Genomic DNA, 23812 nt, shown 5'->3' with positions numbered 1-23812 from the left:
AGGAGGTCATGCAATGGCTGCAGAGCTGGTGGGCTGGTCAAGAAGGCCAGTGGTGTCTTGGTGTGCAGTAAGAGGAGTGTGACCAGCAGGTCGAGGGAGGTTGTCCTCCACCTCAAACTTTGCCCTTGTGTGAGGCCACATCTGGAATACTGAGTCCAGTTCTGGGCTTCCCAGTTCAAGAGAGACAGGAAACTACTACTAGAGATAGTGTTATGGAGGCTACCAAGAATCTGAGGGGACTGGAGCATCTCTGTGAGGAGGCATGGCTGAGAGACCTGGGGCTGTTTAACCTTGAGAAAAGCAGCCTGAGAGGGGATCTGCTCCATGCTCAGCAACAGCCGAAGGGTGTTAGGGCAAGAGGATGGGCCCAAACTCTTTTTCAGTGCTGCCCAGTGAGAGGACACAAGGCAGTGGGCACAAACTGGAACCCAAGAGGTTCCACCTGAACAGGGGGAGAAAATTCTTTACTGTGAGGATGCTGGAGCCCTGGAGCAGGCTGCCCAGAGAGGTTGTGGAACCTCTTTCTCTGGAGAGAATCCAAACCTGCTTAGCCATTGTGATTTTGGGCAGCCTGCTGTGGGTGGCCCTGCTTTAGCAGAGGGATTGAAGTAGACAATCTCCAGAGGTCCTTTCCAACACCCACTGTGCTAGGATTCTGTGATTCTGTCTGGGTTCCTGGTGGACACTTTCCAGTTGCATTATGAATGGAGCATGCTCACTGTTCATCGTGACAGCACTTTGGCAGTGAAGAAAATATCCTACTCTATCGCAGATAAAATGTTGAAGTGGTAGCTCCTACATTTGCAGAGCTCTAGCACTGAAGGTGCTGTGTGTGGTAATGTGAATGCAGAGGTTCAGCAGGTGTCCCAGACATTTGGGACTTGCAGAAGTGACATCAGTTTGTGACTGTCTGGTGGGGTTTTCATGTCCTGGATTTGAGAGGCTGATTGGTCATTGTTCTGAAACCATCATTGTGTTCGTGCTTGTGAAACCATCAGAGCACTGGCTGTTACACTCCTCCAGCCTGCTCAGCTGTCCCATGGTCATATACATCATGTTACCAAAAAGAGTGTTCTACAGACATATTCTCCTTTCCTTTTTCAACTGTGAAGCCAATAGTTTTCTCCCTGGAGGGATTGGAAAGCCATGTAGATGTGGTGCTGATGGATATGGTTTAGTGGTGACCTGCAGTGGCAGTGCTCAGTTAACCATTGGACTTGATGATCTTAAAGGTCTCTTCCAACCAAAACAGTTCTGTGATTCTATGTTTGGTCCTTCATTCAGAAGATCTTTCACAATCTTAAATCTTTCCTTTCAGAGTTGCTGTTTGAGCTTTGGGCTTGGCTTGCACAGCTCTGGAAGCAATGGTGGCTGTTCAGCTCTTTCCAGGGTGTTCTCTATGTAAGCTCCTACAGCGATTTTCCATCAGTTTTCAAACTCTTTGCACTTACTGACATGGTAAAAATCAATTAGTTAATAATTAACACAGTAATACTCAACCATTTAATTTCTCTACCAGTTTGTGAGTGAATGACCGAGGTTTACCCTCAAACCTGTTAAAGAGGCTTTGATCCTCGCCCTTGGTCTGGGAAATTGGAAGAAGAGCTTTTTAGGGTCTGCTTAGAAGCAAACAATGGATTCTGGTGCCATCTCTAAGCATGGCAGCTGGAAAGTGTAATTATAGGCTGAGAAGTCAGTCAGGGATTAAGGAGGGTGTTAGCAGAAGGGGTGGATGTTAACTACAGCTGTTTGCTGTGGGCTTCAGGGAGGTCGAGTACATGTAGAATGTAAATAAAGTTTAGGGCCAGACACAGGCTGGCTTTGAATGTTCACAGACTCCAGGTCACTTTTTCCTTGACTTGTGAGCTTGGGTTGTGTAAAACCATTTTAGTGACTGGCACATGGAGAGGTGTGTGTGGACGGACGGGGAAATTTCTCCAGCCTGTGTTGCTGACACCAACAATGGTGCAAATTCCCAGGACAGTTATAACCAAATCCTAGGAGAACTTTCCTTTTCCATCGCTTTTCTTAGTACTGAGTTTAGGTTTCTTCCTTCACTTGCATTTGGTCTGCTCTGAAAAGAAGGATTTTTTCCCTTTCCTTCTGTGGCACAGGTTTTTCATGATATCAATTCATTTGCATGAGGAGTTGGAAGGGCTGTGTGCCAGGTTTACTCTGGTGCACACACGATTTCAGGAATCTGCTTTCTAACAGAATCCCAATGTGGTGGGGGTTGGAGGAGACCTCTGGAGATCATCTAGTCCAACTGTGCTGAAGTGCAGTCACGCACAGCAGGTTGCCCAGGATAGCAATGTCCAGGTGACTCTGGAATCTCTCCAGAGAAGGACACTCTACAGCTTCTCTGAGTAGCCTGCTCCAGGGCTCCAACACGTTCCCAGAAAAGAAGTTTCTCCACATCTTCAGATGGAACCTCCTGGGTTCTAGACAGTGTCCATTGTCCTTTGTCCTGTCACTGAGCACCACTGCAGTGTCTGGGCCCATCCTCCCACCCTTTAGCTCTTGCTGGGCACTGAGCAGATATCCTCTCAGGCTACTCTTCTATAGACTAAACAGCCCCAGGTCCTTCACCCTTTCTTTCTCAGAGAAGGCACTACAGTAGCCCAAGGCCATCCTCTGAGAGGACAGGAAATGGTAACATGAGCCACCTCTGGGAAGAAAACTATACCAAACTAAAACCTCTCAATCATCCAAAAGCTCCCTGCAGAATTATATATAAAAAGCCAAAAAACCTAAACAACAACAACAACAAAAACCCAAACTCAAACAAAAACCAAACCAAGCAAGCAAGAGCAACCAAACAAACCCAAAACCAAACAAGCAAACTAACCCAAAATCCAGCTTTTTAGTTTTGAAGATTGTTTAAAACGTGCAGTAGTGACCTGGTGGACTTTCTGCTCTTACATTGAAGAGTAATAGCATATATGAGGACTCCTAGAATCATGTAGGCTGGAAAAGACCTTTAAAAACCTATAGCCCAAGATCCTCAAGTCCAACTATTAACCTGACTGCACAGATAGTTCTACTCTACCTTACAGACTGCTGTGTCTTAAGCATTAAAGAAACAAAATAGGGGAATTATTTTCCTCTTTAAATCAGACTAATATGAACATGTGGCACCATTTCTAAGTCATTTTGAAGAGCTATAGATGCACAGCATCTTCCTTGAAAATTGAAAGCTTGTGGATAAGAACAGAGGGGATCTGGATATCACTCAGTGTTGGGTGGGTGCTGAGGGGGCTCAAGTATTTACTTCTTTCTCTTTGGATGTTTTATAGTCCTTGGGAAGCTCCCTGGCAGTGGAAGGAAAATGCTTTATGTGGCATTTCAAATGCTGGACAAGAATTCACATCAGGCAGTCCCAGTTTGAGGGGGAAAAAAGAGAAGTCCATCAAATGGAGCTCATTTTAGGGACGGTGAAACTTGAACCTGTTTTACTTAAGGTCATGTCAGTGCAGGTCAAGCAGCATGCTGAGCTGCAAATGGAATCATAAGAAGGAAAACCATCCTTCCATCTTCCTGAAGGCTTTACGAGACTGTAAACGGTGACAAATGGGGTGAAACAGGGAGGAACCTTGAATATGTGTGTTTTTGGTGGTGTGCCCTTGGTTATGCCCTTCTGTGTGAGCAAAAGAAGAAATCCTTGACATGCTCAGTCTGCAGGCTGATGGACTTTTTTGGGTTGGTTTAGTTATGTTCCCCAGTTGATTCTTTCCCTCTACCCCAGCTTGGAAAATCCATTAATTACAGCTGAGATTTTGAGGCTTAGATGCAGTTCAGGCCACAAAGGATTCTGCCATGCTTCTAGACATATTTAGTACTAATGGATTAGACACAAAAGTCTCAGAACCCCTCCCTGAAATATTGCAAGCAGCTTTTCTTAAGAACTCCTGAATATATCCAAGTCCACGCTTGCATCTACTTGAGGCAGCTGGACCTAACTTTGCTGCAAGCTTTCACTTGTCTGAATGCCAACCATTGTCTAGCCACTGGATGGAATGAAACAGTATTGGATATTGGCCTGTCAGCCTGGTTCTTGGCATCCTGCACCCGTGACATGTTTGCTGTTGGTACTAAAATAAGATAAATTATGTAAATTGAGGATTTGTTCCCTCTAAAGAGTCATTAAATCACAGAATCTGTTTAGTTGGAAGAGACCTTAAAGATCACCGAGTTCAACCATGGAGTGCCCAGCACTTCCAGCTCACAGCTAAATGATGTCCCTCAGCAGCATATTTCTATGGCTTTGAAACCCCTCCAGGGATGGGGACTCCATCACTGCCCTGGGCAGATTGGTCCCAGGCTTGATAACCCTATTGAGGAAGAAATTGTTCCTTATGGCCAACCTAAACCTCCCCTGGGGCACAACTTGAGGCTGTTTCTGCTTGTCCTATTGCTTGTTCCTTGGGAGAAGAGACCATATCCCATCTGTCTCCAGCATTCTGTCAGGGAGTTGTAGAGAGCCAGGAGGCCACCCTTGAGCCTTCTTTTCTCCAGGCCAAACAACCCCAGTTCCATCAGCTGCTCCTCAGAGGACCTGTTCTCCAGACCCTTTACCAGCTTCACTGCCCTTCTCTGGACATGCTCCAGCACCTCAGTGTCCTTCTTTGAATGAATGGCCAAAACTTCGCCCCAGTATTTAAGGTGTGGCCTCAACAACATTGAGCACAAGGGCATAATCCCTTCCCTGATCCTGCTGGCCATGCTATTGCTGATGCAGGCCAGGATGCAAGTGGGCATCTTGGTCATCTGGACACACACTGGTTCATGTTCAGCCATCTAGAAACTGGTATCAAATCTTCTCAAAACACAGGTTAAAGGGCTCCTCAATCAGTGTTCTCCTTTTCATTCTAGCAAGAAGCTCATTTCAGGAGTGCATTAAGATGCTCAGATTAACCCAAAATTGCAATCTTTCCTCACCATTTAACTTTCACTTCAGGAAATGTTGAGGCAAACATTTGCCAGCATACCCAAAGGGACCTGACACTTCTGTTACAAATAACTTTTCCCCAAAAGCAGCACTTGTGTTGAAGCAGTTTGGGTTCTGGCTTGCAGCCATGGCTTCACCTAAGCATATTACACGAGCTGACAGGTAGACAGCAGTAATGCAGGCTTTAATGTGCTTGAGAACATAAGATGAGGTAGACTTAGACTTTCCTTTCCCAGGAGATGTGAGCTTGCTCCCCATTTGTTAATAAGTTACGACACTGCCAGCGCTGCCACTCAGGTCACCTAAATGGCCCTGAGGATCTCAAAAGTTAAGAATGCTGAGTTGTGGGTTTTGGAAGATGTCAGTGGAGGTTCTCTTGCCTCTGCTCTATCCTAGTGAGGCCTAGGCTGCAGTGTTGTGGCCAGTTCTGGGCTCCACTCTTCAAGGAAGACAGGGAACTGCTGGAGAGAGCCCAGCTAGAGTGCAAAGATGCTGAGGGGCCTGGAGCATCTCCTCGTCTCTGTGAGGAGCAAGGGCTGAGAGACCTGGAGCTGTTTAGCCTGAAGAAGAGCAGCTTGAGAGAGGATCTTCTCAATGCTCAGCAATAGCTAAAGGGTGGTGGGTAAGAGGATGGGGCCGGACACTTTCAGTGGTGTTCAGTGAGAGGACAAGGGACAATGGGCAGAAATTGGAAGACAGGAAATTTTGCCACAAGAGGAGAAAAAACTTTGCTGTGGGAGTGACAGAGCCCTGGAGCCAGGCTGCCCACAGAGACTGTGAAGTCTCCTTCTCAAGAGAGATTCCAAACCCATCTGGATGCATTCTTGTGCGGCCTATCCTAAGTGAACTGCAGTGGTAGGGGAGTTGGACTAAATGATCTCCAGAGATCCCTTCCAGCCCCTACCATTCTGGGATTCTATATTCCTAGCGTAGAATCACCACATTAAATAAGCAGAGTGAGTGCTCAGCCAAACTTATCAAGCCTTCAGGACCTGTCAGGGGCTGAGGTGAGTTTCTGGAGTGTTTATTAATGTGCTTCTCGAGCCTGATCAATATCTAAAAGGTGGAAGTCAAAAGGATTGGGCCAGACTCTTTTTAATGGTGTCCAGCAATAGGGCAGGAGGAAGCAGACACAGGTTCCATGTGAACATGAGCAGAGAATTGTTTGCTGGAGCCCTGGAGCAGGCTGGCCAAAGAGGCTGTAAAGCCTCCAGCTCTGTAGAGATTCCAAACCCACCTGGACATTGTAATCCTGGGCAACCTGCTGTGGGTGACCTTGTTTTAGCAGGGAGGTTGGAGTGGATGATCTCCACAGGTCCATTCCAACCTCCAGCATGCTGGGATTTTGGGGTTTTGTATCATAGTTTGAAGTACTTTGGATGCAGGGAACCACAGTTGTTTTAATAAATCCTATTCCTTCTGTCACTGAATGCCAATAAATACTTGTTTGAATAATTCTCAGCACAAGAGAAGGGACATTTTATCTATAAAATGAAAAAAAAAAAATAGAGTAATATCCACTTAGTAGACTATTTGTTTTCATTTGTGATAATGTAATTCAGACAGTTCCATTCCCCTTGGGAGGTCTTTAGGCAGGAGGTTAGAGAAAACAGCACAGGATTAGGAGCAGATCAAAGGTTAAAACTGGAGTTAATAAGTGCTGTAATATGGGGAAGATACTGAGGTCTTTACCACCAGGAGGTAAAAAGGAGAGTGTTGTTCTCAGCCATAAAGCCACCCTGGCAATCTGCTCATCACCAGTAAGCCCAGTTGCTCTTCAGCTGAAAGCAGGGTTTGGATGCTGTTGCTCGGGAACAAGGTGGAGCGCTGGATAAGGGAAGAGTGGAGAGAGAAAAGAGCCTGAGAGGGGACTAAAAATAGGGATTGCCAGATGAGGCAGAGGAGAGAGTGGTCTGAGGGGCAGATGCTGCAGAGCCGTGTCACGCAGCTGCTGGCGGCAGGGCTGGCAGGAAGGAGCCTGCATTGCAAGGAGGAAGAATTAGGTCAGACACTGGGGAAAGAGTTCCTGAACAGTAAAGCTAGGGAATAAATGGACTGTGGGGAACAGGGGAATATCAGCATTGGAGGATTTTAGGTGGCAGAAGCGTAGACCAGGTAGAATTTAGACAAGAGGGGCTGGATAGGCTGATGTCAGTGTGCAAGGCACTGGAACAATGAGCCCCTTAAATAAGGACTGTGGAAATTGTGGAGCCTCCTTATCGTGAGAGATTGCAAACCCACCTGGACTCTGTGACCCTGGGCAACCTGCTGGGAGTGACTCTGCTTTGCAAGGTGTTAAATTAGGTGATTTCCAGAGGTCACTTCCAATCCTCTCCATGCTGGGAATCTGTAAAATTCCATCATGGACCCAACATGCTTGTTTTGGTGGTGGTGTATTTGAGTACTTGTATGGCTGTGTGTTGAGGGCCACAAAAATTATCTGAGGGCTGGAACATCTCTGCTGTTAAGACAAGGTGAGAGAACTGGGTTTGTTCAGCCTGAAGGAAAGAAGGCTCCAGGGAGACCACCTTATCACCCTAGTGCTTAAAGGAGCCGACCAGAAAGCTGGAGACAGACTTTTGAGCAGGGCATGTTGTGACAGGACAAAGGCTTTAGATTAAAAGGAGGTTCAGACTAGAGAGAAGGAAGAGTTTTTTACTGTGAGGATGGTGCAACTGGCCCAGGTTGCCCAGAGAGGTGGTAAATGCCCCATCCCTGGCACCATTTCAGGTCATTTTGTTTGGAGCTCTGCTTTAGTTGAGAATGTCCCTGCTGAGTTCAGTGGGTTGGACCAGGTGATTTTTAAAGGTCCTTTCCAAGCTAAACCATTCTGTGATCTCTCCTAAAAACTTTGGGAACTGCTGCTGTGAGGATAACTGATGCTGCTCTGGAGCTGGAGGAAGCATTTGTTGGTTTCTTCCTTCTTTTCAAACCTTTCATAAACTGAGTTGGAAAGGGTAAGCTTGGAGCAGCCTCAGCTGTGGTGGAACACACACATGCAGCAGAGTAGGTTGGACTCCAGCTGCAGGGTCCAGCTTCCCCGGGGCCTTCCTGACAGCCAGTGAGGAAGTGGATTACTTCATTCATTTTTCAGTTCAGATGTAATGGCCACGTGAGAGTCAGCATGGAGATTTCTGTCCCTCCAGAAACCAGGCTGCAGAGTGAACAGGAGAGGGAGAGATGAAATGCAGCTCTGTGCTTCATCTAGGATTAGCCACAGCTATCAGAAGATATTTTGCAGTGTTGAACCACAGTTTGTGGTGAAGCAGAGAGTTAGGTTCTGTATCTTCTGCATGCTTATGAGCTCCTGGGAAGGCTGAGTTGTGCACTGAGTTATCAGGATTGTTTGATAAATTAAATTGTGAAATTGTGGATAAATGCCTTCATGGGCAAATCATTCTGATAAGGAGCAAGACAGTTCCTTTTTTTTCCCCCTCTCACACTACCATGTAGAATATAAATAAGTTGCATTTTGCATGCAGAACCACACAGAATCCTAGCATGGTGAGGGCAGGAAGTGGCCTCTGGAGATCATTTAGTCCAACCCCCTTGCTAAAAAGGAGGGTTACATACAACAGGTTGCCCAGGATCACAATGTCCAGGCAGGTTTGGAATCTCTCTGGAGAAGAAGACTCCTTAATCATTCTAGGCAGCCTGCTTCAGGGCTCCAGCAGCCTCACAGCAAAGAAGTTTCTCCTCCTGCTCAGGTGGAACCTCCTGGGTTCCAGTTTGTGCCTGTTGCCCGTTGTCCTGCCCTGGTTACCACTGGAAAGTGTCTGGCCTCATGCTCTTATACCCCAGCTCAGGGAAAGGGAGCTGGGGTTGTTGAGCCTGGGGAAAACAAGACTGAAGGAAGATCTTCTCAGTCTCTACAACTTCTGAAAAGAGTTTGAAACCAGTTGGGGATTAGTCCGTTCTGCTTAGTAACAAGTCAGGGTAAGAGCAGTTGGTCTTAAGTTCCACCAGGGAAGGTTTAGGTTGGGCATGAGGAGCAGTGTCTTCCCCAGAAGGGTTGTCAAGCCTTGGAACAGGCTGTCCAGGGCAGTGGAGGAGTCCCCATCCCTGGAGAGGTTGAAAAGCCGTGTAGAGATGATGCTGATGGACATGGTTTGGTGGTGTTGCTGGCTGTGCTGTTGAACTTGATGACCACAGAGGTCTTCTCCAGCCTAACTGTTGCATGATTTTATGGGTAGCTGCATAGATGGTGAAAGTTTTTGTCTTTATTGGCATCTTCAGGTAGAGAGAGGGTTGCTCTCAATTCCTTGTGGAATTCATCATGCAGAGTACCCTGCAGGTTTAATTACTGTGTATGGAGACAGCATGTGCAGAAGTTTTGCTGTGTTGCAAAAGCACACAGCTGAAACTGGTCTGAGAACACACAACTGAAGAGTAACTGAAGCCTGGAGAGAGTCCTGCTTACTCAGTGATTTTTAAGTGAATTTGCTCTACTCTGCAGATGCCTGAATCTGCCCTAAATGTTCTTGTTGTCCCTGCCTTTCCACTACGACTGATTTGTTCCTAGAAGTCTCTGCTGCCACACCATCTGCAGGTCTTGGTTTGCATCCAACATAGCATTGAACAGCTGGTGGATTGGAGGCAGTTAGTATGTGCTCTTAACTTTTGGGGAGGATGTGTTCAACTACAGTTTGTAACAGGGCAAGGGGTAACAGGGTTAAGGTGAAAGATGGACTTTCACACTTAGAGAGAAGCAACACCTTTTTTCAGTGAGGTTGGTGAGACCTTAGCACAGATTACAAAGAGAGGTGGTAGATTCCCCTTCCCTGGAACCATTCCAGGTCAGCTTGTTTGGGGCTCTGAGCAACCTGCTCTAGTTGCAGATGTCCCTGCTGACTGCAGGAGGGTTGGACTAGATGAGCTTTAAAGGTTTCTTCCCACCCAAACCAGTGTATGGCTCAGTGAGGTCAAGCAGGTTATGAGCTCAGAGCACAGGAGCAGAATCTATTTATAGGTATCATATGAAGCAGAAAATGTTGTTCACAGGTGTTAACAGTATTATGACCTGGGGGCAGCATGATAATGCAGCTCAACAGCCATGTGTCAGCAGCTTGTGGAACCCATTTTAAAAAAATACTTTAATTCACTCAGTTTTGTGCTGAGTAGAAGAGAATGTGAATTTTAATGCCACTACAAGAAGATCACTGAGGTGCTGGACCGTGCCAAAAAAATGGCAGTGAAGCTGGCAAAGGCTCTAGAGCACAAATCTTGCTAGGAGCAGCTGAGGGAACTGGGGTTATTGAGCCTGGAGAAAAGGAGGCTGAAGGGAGACTCTTTCCTTTTCTACAACTCTCTGAAAAGAGGTTGAAGCAGAGTGGAGGTTGGTCTCTTTTCCCAAGGAAGGAGCAATAGGACACAAGGAAAGGTCCAGGGAAGCTTTAAATTAGACATGAGAACAAATTTCTTTCCCGAAAGTGTTTTCAAAGCTTGGAACAGGCTGTCCAGGGCAGCAGTGGAGTCCACATCCCTGGAGGGATCGAAAAGCTATGTAGATGTGGTGCTGAGGGACATAATTTAGCAATGACCTGGCAGTGTTGGGTTAATGGTTGGACTTGGAGATCTTAAAGGTCTCTTCCAACTAAAATGATTTTGTGATTCTATGATTTTTGGAAATTAGCCTAGCTTTGGGGTGCTGTAGGTGATATAACCTCCAAAAAGTGATCTGGTGCCTTTATGGAACCTGGCAAGTGATACTCCTCACAAGGCTTGTGTGCAGAGAACAGAAGTGACAGTGATTCTGGGTTTTGCTGCTGCAGGAAGCCACCCTTCAAGAGAGCAAAACAGAGCTGGGTAATTTCACTGAGTCACAGAAGTGAGAGATAAACAGCAAATAAAACATTCTTCTGTGCAGCCAGGTGCTCTGAAGCAGAAGCAGATATGTCCATTTTGTGAAGTCAGAGTTGCCAACCCAACTGGAAGGGGCAGAAGAATCAACAATTTAATTTCTTATGCTTTCTAAAGTGGCAAACAGATAATTTTACTGATGCCATTTAGCTGTACATAAGTCGTCAGTGGTGACTCCACACAGCTATAGGTAACCTCTTCTTGAGTGTTGTTGATGTGAAAGGTTAAGGGCTCAAAGCAGGTCAACTGTCTCTTCCAGATCCCACTTAGAACCATAGAGCTGTTGAGATTGGAAGAGACCTTTGAGATCATCAATTCCAGCTGTTCACCTAGAGCTTGAAATCCCAGGCTACTGCTCAGCTACTCCCGCTGAATGCCATCCTTCCGCACCATTTCCACCTGTCTTTTAAATCCCTCTGGGGTAGTGACTCTGCTGCCTCCCTGGGCAGCCTGTTCCAGGGCTTGATAGCCCTTTCCAGGAAGACATTTTTTCCTAATACCCAACCTGAATTTCCTTTGGCACAAAGTGAGACCATTTCCTCTTTTCTTGTCACATGTCACACGTGAGAGGAGGCTGACCCTTGCTCACTCCAGCCTCCTTTGAAGTAGTTGTAGGGGCTGCTTAAGTCTCTCTTCAGTCTCCTCTTCAAAAGATTAAACGACCCTTGTTCCCACAGCCATTCCTCATAGGACTTGTGTTCAAGACCCTTCACCAACTTTGTTGCTCTTTGGACCTACTCCAGCTCTTCACTGTCCTTCTTGGAATGAGTGGCCCAAAGCTGAATCCAGTATTCAAGGTGTGGCCTCACCATTACCAAGTTGAGAGGGATACTCAATGCCCATCAAGTTCCTGGTTCCTGCTGCGCTGTTAGCAAGCACTTGGTTACTTACTGTGTTCAAGAAGCTCATACATAGAGCAGGACACTTATTAGCTCTACTCTTTCTGTTCCCTCTTTCAGGATAAACAAATTTGTCTCCTGAAACCCTCCTTCACTTGTAAAGTTATGTAAACCTATTCTTGTTCTTCCTACCTTCTTCTTGAGGCTCTTCAATGATGATTTGCAGAAAACTGCCTGAACATGAGCCAGCAGTGTGCCCAGGTGGCCAGGAGAGCCAGTGGCATCCTGGCCTGCATCAGGAATGGTGTGGTCAGCAGGAGCAGGGAGGTCATTCTGCCCCTGTACTCTGCACTGGTTAGACCACACCTTGAGTACTGTGTTCAGTTCTGGGCCCCCCGTTTAGGAAGGACATTGAGATGCTTGAGTGTGTCCAGAGAAGGGCGACGAGGCTGGGGAGAGGCCTTGAGCACAGCCCTACAAGGAGAGGCTGAGGGAGCTGGGATTGGTTAGCCTGGAGAAGAGGAGGCTCAGGGGAGACCTTATTGCTGTCTACAACTACCTGAGGGGAGGTTGTGGCCAGGAGGAGGTTGCTCTCTTCTCTCAGGTGGCCAGCACCAGAACAAGAGGACACAGCCTCTAGCTACGCCAGGGGAAATTTAGGCTGGAGGTGAGGAGAAAGTTCTTCCCTGAGAGAGTCATTGAACACTGGAATGGGCTGCCCGGGGAGGTGGTGGAGTCGCTGTCCCTGGAGCTGTCCAAGGCAAGGTTGGACGTGGCACTTGGTGCCATGGTCTAGCCTTGAGCTCTGTGGTAAAGGGTTGAACTTGATGATCTATGAGGTCTCTTCCAACCCTGATGATACTGTGATACTGTGAAAATAGGAATGCCAAACTGCATCCCTGGTGCTGCATGAACCACAATATCTCCACTATCACGTCTGAGACTGAAATTCATCTTGCTTCAGACCCTTATGCTGCTTCATTCCTGCTGCCTAACTCATGGCTTTCCCACACCCTTCTCACTTCTGGATACTTAGGGGAATCTATAGAATCAGAGTTGCTTATGTTGGAAAAGACCTCTAAAATCATTGAGTCCAACCAATCTAAGACAACCATGGCCATTAAACCATGTCCCAAAGTGCCATGTCCGCATGAACACCTTCAGGGACAGTGAATCTGACTAGATTCCTGTAAGGTCAGAGTTGAGCACATCTGTGGGTTTCTGTCAGAATGATTTTCTCTTCTCCAAGCCTGGAGAGCCTTCCAGCAGCTTCCTTGGTGGGCTGCTGAGTACAGACTGGACACTCTCTTTCCTTCACTGGTGCTGCAAGGGCTTTGATTCCTCAAATCAATGATTCTCAAGTTTTGTCATCGTGCTGCTGAGAACTGTCTGTAGGCTTCAGCTTTGGATTTTTTAATCATTTGTACACCATTTATTTTTAAGATTTTTCCTCTTCTTTTAATGATTTAAATGATTTCTGAGGCTCACTCATTAAAAAGTCATGCAGGGCTCTTTTAAAAGCCTTTCTAAAGATAGGCTCTGTCATCTGCTCCACTTTCTTCTTATCAGCTGGGACAGATGCCCCGGCAGAGAGAGCGTGAGAGACATTACACCACTTTGAGGAGACTTTTGGAGCTATCCCTGCTGGCTGTTTGTTTAGGTGTTGGTTTGTTAGTTTAGTTTTAGGTTTTTTTCCTTTTAATCTCATTATTTGTACAGGATTAGAAATCCCATAGCAGTGCATGCTCCAGTCACTGCTCTGCCAGCACCAGAACGAGAGGACACAGCCTCAGGCTGCGCCAGGGGAGATTTAGGCTTGAGGTGAGGAGAAAGTTCTTCACTGAGAGAGTCATTGGGCACTGGAATGGGCTGCCCGGGGAGGTGGTGGAGTCGCCGTCCCTGGAGCTGTTCAAGGCAAGGTTGGACGTGGCACTTGGTGCCATGGTCTGGCTTTGAGCTCTGTGGTAAAGGGTTGGACTTGATGATGTGTGAGGTCTCTTCCAACCCTGATAATACTGTGATACTGTGATACTGCTATTAAAGGATTTCTGGCTTTGGTAAGATCAGGTGCTGTCTTGGGTCTTCTCATTTTTCCAGTCCTTAACCTCACCTCTCTGACATCTGCCAGGTAGTGGTTAATGGTTTACAAATGATTGTTGGTAGTTCCTCAAGCACTGTAGGGGCATGTCCTTGCTGAGACCCCACCTGCAGTATTTAGTCCAGCTCTGGAGTCCTCAGCACAGGAGAGACATGGACCTGTTGGAGCAGAGCCAGAGGAGGCCACAGCAGTTTTATAAGTGCCTGAACCCCTCTGCTGTAAACACTGACAGAGAATTTGGGTCACTCAGCCTGAAGAAAAGGCTTCAGGGAGAGTTTCTTGTCATCTTTTGCTGCATAAAGGGGCCAATCAGAAAGCTGGTGGCAGACGTTAGAGCAGGGCATGTTGTGACAGGACCAGGGATGATGGGTTTAGATTAAAAGAAGGAGATTCAGACTAGAGAGAAGGAAGAGATTTTTTACTGTGAGGGTGGTGAGACCCTATCCCAGGTTGCCCAGAGAGGTGGGAGATGCCTCATCCCTGGCACCATTCCAGGTCAGGTTGTTAGTGTCTCTGAGCAACCTGCTCTAATTGCAGATGTCCCTGCTGACTGCAGGGGGGTTGGACTAGATAAGCTTTAAAGTCCTTTCCAACTCCAACCGTTCTATGATTCTGTGATTTTCAGTGGTTCCTGCTGACCTCAAACCACCTGATTCCTGATGTGCTTGTTCTGTCATCCTTTACTCCATCCAGCCTGCACCTGCACATCCTGCACATCAGGTGGAAGACGGCACAAGAAGCTGCTCCCAGCTGTGTGCTGTGAAATGAGGCTCTGTATAATTCAGTGTTTCCTGTGTTCAGCACCAGGCCCTGGGTTTTATTCTCATGTACTTATGGACTCTTGTCTCGTTCTTTGCCTCATCTCTCCCTCATTGTAAGTCACTTTGCATCCTAGTCTTCCTTTCTCCTGTTATATTGTTGGTTGTCTTTTATGTTCATCCCTGTGTTGTGTGTCTTTGAGTCTCTTCTTGATATGTTCCCTACTGTGCCATTTAAAAGCTCTTGATACTTCCCATCCCCATGCTTGATGGGCAGAGGATAATCTTTCCAGAAACACTCAGCTGCATTTTCTTTAATGGTGGTACCAGAGTGGTGACCACTTGCAAGCCTGAGGCAGGGGCATTTTGGGTCCTGAAACAGAATCACAGAATTGTTTTGGTTGGAAAAGACCTCTAAGGTCATCAAGTCTAACCATTGGCCTACCCTAGAGCTAATTTAAGTCTCCTGTTGCCTTTGTTGATTTTAAGATTTCTCCTTCTTCTTGTGTTGCCTCCATTTTTCTTTCTTTCATCTTCACCAAAGATCTTTAAATAAACTCATATTCACACCTTCATAGAAGATTAAACAAATATTGTAACTCCTGCTATGTGTTGCAGCACCTGCAGCAAGCCTTCCTTTGTTATTGCTTATTAACACAGAATTCCAACATCATGGGAATTGGAAGGGACCTCTAGGGATCACCTCGACTAACCTCACTTCTAAACTTGAGGAAGATTTTCTTTGCTGTGAGGATGCTGGAGGCCTGGATCAGGCTGCCCAGAAAGGTTGCAAAGTCTCCTTCTCTGGAAAGATTCCAAACACACCTGGACATTGTTCACTAGAGAGAGTCCAGCAGAGAGCCACAAGAATGACTGGGAGACTCGAGTATCTCCCCTGTGAAGAGAGACTGAGAAACCTAGGGCTGTTTAGTCTGGAGAAGAGAAGACTGAGAGGAGATCTCACCAATATATATAAATATCTGAGGGATGGGTGTCAAGTGGATGGGGCCAATCTATTTTCACTGGTCAGCAGCAATAAGACAAGGAGCAACTACAAACTGGAACATAAAAGGTTTCAGTTCAACATAAGGAGAAACTTCCTTTTGGTGAGGGCGACAGAGCACTGGAACAGGCTGCCCAGAAAGGTTGTGGAGTCTCCTTCTCTGGAGACTTTCAAAACCCACCTGGATGCATTCTTTTGCAGACTACCCTTGGGGGTCCTGCTTTGGCAGGGTGGTTGGACTGGATGATCTCTGGAGGTCCCCTCCAGCCTTTAAAGTTCTGTGATCCTGGGTAAACTGCTGTTGGTGACCCTGCTTTAGCACAGAATCACAGAACATTAGAGGCTGGAAGGGACCTCTGGAGATCATCAAGTTCCAAAAGTTCCTTCTAACTCCTATGAATCTGTGATCAACAAAACCTGGTTGTTTTCTTGATGAGGATCCCAACTGGAATGAAGTGAGCTGAGACTTGGATCAGTTTGATGCCAACACTTCAAGCCCTGGAAGTCATCATTCTGGCACATCCTCTCTTCTTGAGACGTATCTTGACATTTCTACTGCTGCTTATAGCAGCCACATTCTTCCCCATATGCTCTCCCCATCAGCATCTTGCCATTACTGGATAAATGTCTCTCATTATGTAGAACTTTTTTTCTTTAATGGTTTGTGTTTTTGTTAAGTATGGAATCATTATTTTGTTACATAACTTCCAAATTTGGACCTTGGCAGGGATTCGTAATCATCTTCAGAAATTACCATAACGAGGAAGTTTCCACAAAGAGAATTAGTGAGATCAAAGCAGCATCTGAATGTAAATCACTGATCTGTGCATTACAGGAAGTGCTTGGTGGCTGTGTATAGCTCCTCTAATTATGTTTGGTTCCATTTCGTTTTGTCGTTGCATCAGAATTTAGTTGGAATTAATTAGCAATTTCTTCTCTAATGTGATTTCCGTTGGCTGAATGCAGGAGATATTTCCACGGGTGTGTATTTATATATAAATAAAGGTTTATTAATGCCTGCTGGGTTAATTGAACTGAGGGCTCTGCTGTCAGTTAGCTGTGAATTTGGTTGCTCGGTGCAACCCAGGTCTGTGCTCTCGAGAACGGGAGGCTTCATTAGAATCAAAGAATCGTTTAGGTTAGAAAAGACTTTTAAGGTCATCAAGTCCAACCATTAACACTACCAAGTTCAGTGCTAAATCACATCTCTCAGCACTGCATCTCCATGGCTTTTCACTCCTTCCAGGGATGGGGACTCCACCACTGCCCTGGGCAGCTTGTTCCTGGACTTGACAACCCTTTTGTGGAAGAATTTATTCCTCATGTCCAACTTAAACCTCCCCTGGCACAATTTGAGGCCATTTCCTCTTGTCCTGTCTCTTGTTTCTTTTGAGAACAGGCTGATCCCCACCTGGCTTCAATCTCCTTTCAGGGAATGGTAGAGCTAGAAGTTGTCCCCTCAGCCTCCTTCCATCCAGACTCAACAAACCCAGTTCTGTCAGCTCTCCTCACAAGACCTGTGCTCCAGACCATTCATAAGCTTTGTTGCCTGGGGAAGAATAGATCCCTGCACCATTATGGGTGAGAGATTGACCTGCTGGAAAGCATCTACAGGGAGAAGGATCCAGGAGTGCTGGTGGACAGGTTCACTATCAGCCAGCAATGTGCCCTCCTGGCCAAGAATGTAAATGGTCTCTTGGAGTGCAATGAAAACAATGTGACCAGCAGGTTGGAGGAAGCTTTGTGCCCACTCCCTGCTGACTTGGTGAGGCCTACATTTGGAGTTCTGGGCTACTCAGTTCAAAAGAGACAGAGATCAACTGGAGAGAGGCCCCTGAAGGCTGCAAAGATGCTGGAGGGGATGGAGCATCTCTGTGAGGGGTAAAGACTGAGAGATCTGGGGCTGTTGAGCCTGGAGAAGTGCTGCCTCAGAGGAGATCTGATGAGTGCTCAGCAAGAGTTAAAGCATGGGGCCAGACACTTGTCAGTTGTGCCCATTTACAGAGGAGAAGCAACTGACACAAACTGAAATCCAAAAGATTTCCTCTGAACAGGAGGAGCAACTTCCCTCTGAGGGTGCTGGAGCCCTGGAGCAGGCTGCCCAGAGTAGTCATGGAGTCTCCTTCTCTGGAGACATCTGGACCCACCTGAACATTGTGGTCCTGGGCAGCCTGCTGTGAGTGTCCCTGCTTTAGCAGGGGGTTTGGACTAGATGATCCTCAGTGGTCCCACCATGCTGGCTTTCTTTAATATATGAATATATACAGTGCACTGCAACTGTCACTTGCTGGTGGGAAACAGGTGACACAACCTGGGCTTTATTTAGGGAACTACTAATTCAGGAGAACATGATTGTGGTTCCCCTATGGAGAAAAGGAAATCATGTTGTGCTTGAAGTCTGTGGTAAGTAGTACTAGGAGTGGTAACATCCTGAGGTGCATTGTGTTGGTAGCTGTAGATATCAGGGGGTTCTGTAAGGCTTTAGGATGTAGGTTTTTGCTCAAGTGGTTTGCAGGTTGTGCAGTCTAATGTCTTTACTTTGTGTAAGTTAAGGTTCTGAAAATAGTTCTGTTTTCTGTGATTTGATCTCATAGAAATGACCATAAAAGATACCATGCAGGTGTTTTGAAGCTGTCTTAATATCTTGATAGTATATTAATCATTCTCTCCCCTTAATTGTTCTCCTACAGCACTCTCAAACATTTTTTAAACCATTCCACATACAGTTTTAACTTTATTTTGGAGTAGATTAAAATAAGCTGATTCTCAGCTTTTTCTCTTAATGAAAAGCCTTTATTTTGAGTTTTTATTAAACTCTGTAGTCAAAGTGACCTTTTTTTGCCATAGACTCTCCAGTCTTAGCAGCATCAGTGTCAAGTTTGCATGCAGCTAATCATTTGGAATCTTGGAATACTGGGTTGGGAGCCAGAAGTGAGCTGTCCAAGGGCACATCTGGCTTGCTGAGTATTACCTCATGTATGTGTGGTGCTGTTCTGAGTTCCTTTTCATTACTTTGTTTGCTGGAAAGGGGAATTTGATAAGGGGTTCTTCTGGCAACAGGAAAAGTTGAAGGAACTTCAGTGATTACTTTCTTCCTGTGCTGAAACTTAGATTAGAAATCAGGAGGGTTGGACTGAATGAGCTTTAAGGCCCCTTCCAACCCAGACAGTTCTGTGATTGTGTGATCTTGAGTCGTAAGCAAGTACAGTAAGTAAACTAATAAAAGAAGAAACTCTCAGCCAATGAAATGTGTTTGAAAAATCTGTGGACATTGTGAGCTGTTCTGTCAGGCTTGCTGCATACAAATGATGTTAAAAGATCAAGATAGCATTACCTCTGATAGTCTTGATCTAGAATCTTCGTAGAATCATGGAAACATTAAGATTGGAAAGATCTCCAAAATCATTTAGTCCAAACATTAACCAGCACTGCCAGGTCACCACTAAATCACGTCCCTCAGCACCACATCTACATGTTTTGTCCCAACAATTCCAGGAATGGTGATTCCACCACTTCTGCTGGACAGCCTGTTCCAAGCCTTGATAACCCTTTTGGTGAAGAAATCATTCTTAACGTCCAGACTAAACTCTTCTGGTGCAACTTGAGGCTGTTTCTTCTTCTCCTGTCTCTTGTTCCTTGTGAGGAGAGACCAGCCTCCACCTGACTCAAACCTCCTTCCAGGGAGCTGTAAAAAGCCAGAAGTTCTTCCCACAATCTCCTTTTTTCCAGGCTCAACAACAACCCCACTTCTGTCAGCTGCTCTTCACAAAACCTGTACTCTAGACCTTTCATCAGCTTTGTTGCTTTTCTTTGGACTCAAAGCCATTGTGTCTCCTGTTTTATATCTCCCCTTCAAGCATATGTACTGAAATAAAGTTCTGGAATGAGCAAACATCTCAGACACTGTCTGAAGAGTGAGTAGTACATTCCCAGGCATGCCTCTCTTGTGAGATGCCATCATATGAAGGGATATATTTAGGTAATTTCAACTTAGATGAAATGAGATAAACCTTAATGTCATCATCTGAGGAGCATGTGAGGAGTTGGATTCAGAATGTGTTTGTTTTGCCCTTATTTACTGTAAGATAACAGTGTCACATCTGTAGTGTTTTGTTCTGGGTATTTGTTATTAAACATATTAGTAAGCATAGGGAAAGAAGGCATTTGGAAATGAGTAACCTTGGGTTGATGGATTCCATCTGCTGTCTGACTAATGAGGGAATATTGTCTCTAGGGAATTGCTTCCCCTAAAAGGTTTGATAATGCACAAGAAGATTTCTCACAAAGCTCTCTCAGAGCAAGCGAGGACTCCTGTAACTGCAGAGAAAACCATCACCAGGGAGTAGCTCGTGGTAGTGCACAGCTCTTCCTCATGAAGGCATGTCCCAGGAGAAGTGAAGAATCACGTTTGCTGTTCCTTGAGATTCAAAATGATAACTGGCAGGGAAAAGAAAACATGTTTTCATCTCATCCTTCATAAAGCTGTGTTTTATGGGGCTGATTTAGCTCACAATCAGTCAGGATACAAATGTTCATTAGGAGAGAAGCCGTAAGGGTGCAAAAGGAGCTTCCAGAGATGTGGTGGTGGCATCTGAAGGAAGACAGACTGTTCATTCCTGTCGACTGGCAGTCTGGTCATGTATCGATAAACACCTCAGTGGACTTGTGCTGTTTCCAAACAGCAAGCGTGGTAGCTGCTCTCCCAGCAGGACTGGGGTGGTGATCACCCTCCTGCACTTGGCTCTGGTGAGGCCATATCTCCTCAGGTTCAGAAGGGACTTCCTGGGTTCCAATTTTTGTCTCTTGCCCCTTCTCCTCTCTGGCACCACTGAAAAGAGTCTGGCCCCATCCTCTTGCACTCTGCCCTTTAGCTCTTGACTAGCACTGTAAAGATCCCCTCTCAGGCTGCTCTTCTCCTGGCTAAACAGCCCCAGGTCTTTCAGCCTTTCCTTCTCACAGAGATGTTCCATTTGCTTAATCATCCTTGTAGCTCTCCACTGGACTCTCTCCTGTAGTTGCCTGTTTGTCTTGAACTAGGGAGCCCAGAACTGGCTACAGTACTCTAGATGAGGACTCACTAGGGCAGAGTAGAGGGGCAGGAGAATCTCTCTCAACTCGATATTCTTGTCTTCTGAGACCCTCAGAGCCATTCAAGGGTAAGTCCTGCCTGACCAAACTAGTGGCTTTCTACAGTGCTGTAGCTACGTCAGTGACCAAGGAATGACCAACAGATGTCATCTGTTTGGGCTTCTGTAAAGCCTTTGACACAGCCCCCTTCCACCCCCCCCCCCAACATCCTTCTCTCTAAACTGGAGAGTTATGGACTTGGTGGGCAGACTGTGCAGTGGATATGGAATTGACTGGATGACCACATACAAAGGGTAGTGGTCTGCACTCCATGTCCAGATGGAGACAGGTGATAAGTGGTGTCCCCCAGGGGCCTGCACTAGGACCAGTGCAGTTCAATATCTTCATCAGTGATACAGACAGTGAGACTGAGTGTACCCTCAGCAAGTTTGCAGATGATACCGAGCTGAGGGGTGCACTTGATGCCATTTGGAGTGGCTTGGACAGGCTCCAGAGTGAGTGCAAGAGAATCTCAGGAGGTTCAATAGGCGAAGTGCAAAGCGCTGCACCTGGTTTGGGGCAACCCTAGGTATCAATACAGGCTGAGAGAAGTTGAGAGCAGCCCTGCAGAAAAGAGCTTGGGAGTACTGGTGGATGAGAAGCTGGGCATGGGCCAGCAATGTGTACTTGCAGCCCAGAAGGCAGATCACACCCTGGCTGTGTCAAAAACAGAGAGAGGTGATTCTGCCACTCTGCGGTGGTGAACTCATCTGGACTACTGTGTCCAGCTATGGGACCTTCAAAACTAGAGGGACATGGACCTGATGGAGCAGGTTCAGAAGGCCACAGAGATGAGCAAAGTACTGGAGCACCTCTCCTGTAAAGACAGAGGTCAGGCTGTTCAGCCTAGACAAGAGAATGCTCTGGGGAGGCCTTACAGCTACATTTCCATATCTGAAGGGGATCTATGGGAAGGCTGGAGAAGGACTGGTTAGAAGGACTTGTAATGATAGGACAAGGGTCAGTGGGTTGAAACTGGAACAGGGCAGACTTAGGTTGGACATCAGGAGGCAGTTCATTACAATGAGAGCAGGAAAACACTGGAACAGGTTGCCCAGACATGTGGTGGAGGCACTACCCCTGGAGACATTCAAGAACAGACTCAATGTGGCCCTGGGCAGCCTGATCTAGTTGGAGGTGTCCCTGCTCACTGCAGGGGGGTTGGACAAGATGACCTTTGAAGCTGCCTTCCAACCCAGTGCAAGCTGTGAATCTAGCCTCGTTTTAAGCATTTTTTGGTCAATCTTATTAAACATTTAAGTAACAAAAAAAAGGCTCCCACTTTGTGTTGTGATCTGTCACAAACCTGCTCCTCTGAGTAAATACCGTGGAGTATGTGGAGAGTTCTGGTGGTATCCCAACAGATGAATGAGCAGATGTATGTTGCGTGGGACTGGGTGTTCTGACGTCGTAGCTATGGTTACCAGGTTAACACAATCACAGCCTCTTGGGGAACAGAAATAGGCTGCAGCAGAAGGGTTTGCATTTGAGTGACTTCAAAGCAAGATGCTGAAGGAGAAGATCACGAGGTCTAAGAACGTATGAGTAACAAAGATGAAAGCACGCTCTGCTCAGTTGGCACACAGCCTGCTTCTTCAACCCCTTGTTTTGATACAAAATCACATTATTTTTGTCAAGCTTTAAAGCTGGTATGGAGTTTGAGGGTTGGGTGCCAACCACGTGTTTGTAACAGAGCTGTTCAATTGAAACAGTGAAGATTCAGAGTGAATATTGCTACGATTTTGGGATTGTTTGGTCTAGAGAGGAGGAGGCTGAGGGGAGACCTCATTGCTCTCTACTGGTACCTGAAGGAAGGTTGGAGTGAGGAGGGGCCAGGCTCTTCTTGATGACAAGCAACAGGACTAGAAGAAATAGTTACAGGCTGCACCAGGGGAGGTCTAGGCTGGGTATTAGGAAATATTTGTTCACTGAAATAGTTCTCAAGGATTGGAATGATCTGCCCAGGGCAGTGGTGGAGTCACCATCCCTAGATGTCTTCAAGCAGTGTGTGGACCTGGTGCTTAGGGACATGGTTTAGTGTTTACTCTTCAGTGCTGGGTCACAGGTTTGACTGGATGACTTTGGAGGTCTCTTCCAACCATATATAATCTGTGATTCTGTGATTTTCCTTTTGAGTTAGTGCTGGACAAAGTTAGGTTCAAAGAGAAACTTCTTGGAGGTCTCTTCCAAACATATATAATCTGTGATTCTGTGATTTTCCTTTTGAGTTAGTGCTGGACAAAGTTAGGTTCAAACAGAAACTTCTTGGAGGTCTCTTCCAAACATATATAATCTGTGATTCTGTGATTTTCCTTTTGAGTTAGTGCTGGACAAAGTTAGGTTCAAAGAGAAACTTCTTGGAGGTCTCTTCCAAACATATATAATCTGTGATTCTGTGATTTTCCTTTTGAGTTAGTGCTGGACAAAGTTAGGTTCAAACAGAAACTTCTTGGAGGTCTCCTCCAGCCAAATTTTTTATGTGATTTTCCTTTTGATTTAGTGCTGGACAAAGTTAGGTGCAAACAGAAGCTTCTTACATTTGTGGAATGTCAAACTCACTTTATTTTAATTCTAACACTTAGAACAACTTAATGTAAATGTTCATCTTCTCGTTTGGATGCTCTCACGCTCATAGGAAGAAATTACAGAGTCATGGCTGAACTTAAGCAGATAGGAGATTTCACTCAGGGGTGACCTCATTGCTGTCTACAACTACCTGAAGGGAGGCTGTAGCCAGGTGGGGGTTGGTCTCTTCTCCCAGACAACCAGCAGCAGAACAAGGGGACACAGTCTCAAGTTGTGCCAGGGGAAGTATAGGCTGGATGTTAGGAGGAAGTTCTTCACAGAGAGAGTGATTGGCATTGGAATGGGCTGCCCAGGGAGGTGGTGGAGTCACCATCCCTGGAGGTGTTCAAGAAAAGACTGTCTGAGGCACTTAGTGCCATGGTCTGGTTGATTGGACAGGGCTGGGTGATAGGTTGGACTGGATGATCTTGGAGGCCTCTTCCAACCTGGTTGGTTCTATTCTTCTATGATTGTAGGTGGTCTGAAGAGGATGGATGCATTTAGACTTGGTCTTTTGCACAAGGGAAGCTTTCCTAGGGATCCTTGTTGAGCCACTGTATCTTTAAAGGCTAAGCTAGATTAAAACTTTGGGCTTGCTGATTCTCCATTTTGTAA

General features: G+C 46.2%; 1 protein-coding gene across 19 annotated transcripts in view; it reads left to right on the top strand.

Moving 5' to 3' along the window:
• Nucleotides 1-23812, top strand: part of EPB41L3 (erythrocyte membrane protein band 4.1 like 3) — a 112582-nt gene that overhangs the window by 13549 nt on the left and 75221 nt on the right. The gene's annotated exons all lie outside the window — the stretch shown is intronic.

This window comes from Pogoniulus pusillus, chromosome 10 (genome assembly GCF_015220805.1).
Source record: "Pogoniulus pusillus isolate bPogPus1 chromosome 10, bPogPus1.pri, whole genome shotgun sequence".
Lineage (NCBI taxonomy): Eukaryota > Metazoa > Chordata > Aves > Piciformes > Lybiidae > Pogoniulus > Pogoniulus pusillus.
This window is presented reverse-complemented; position numbering and strand designations above follow the sequence as displayed.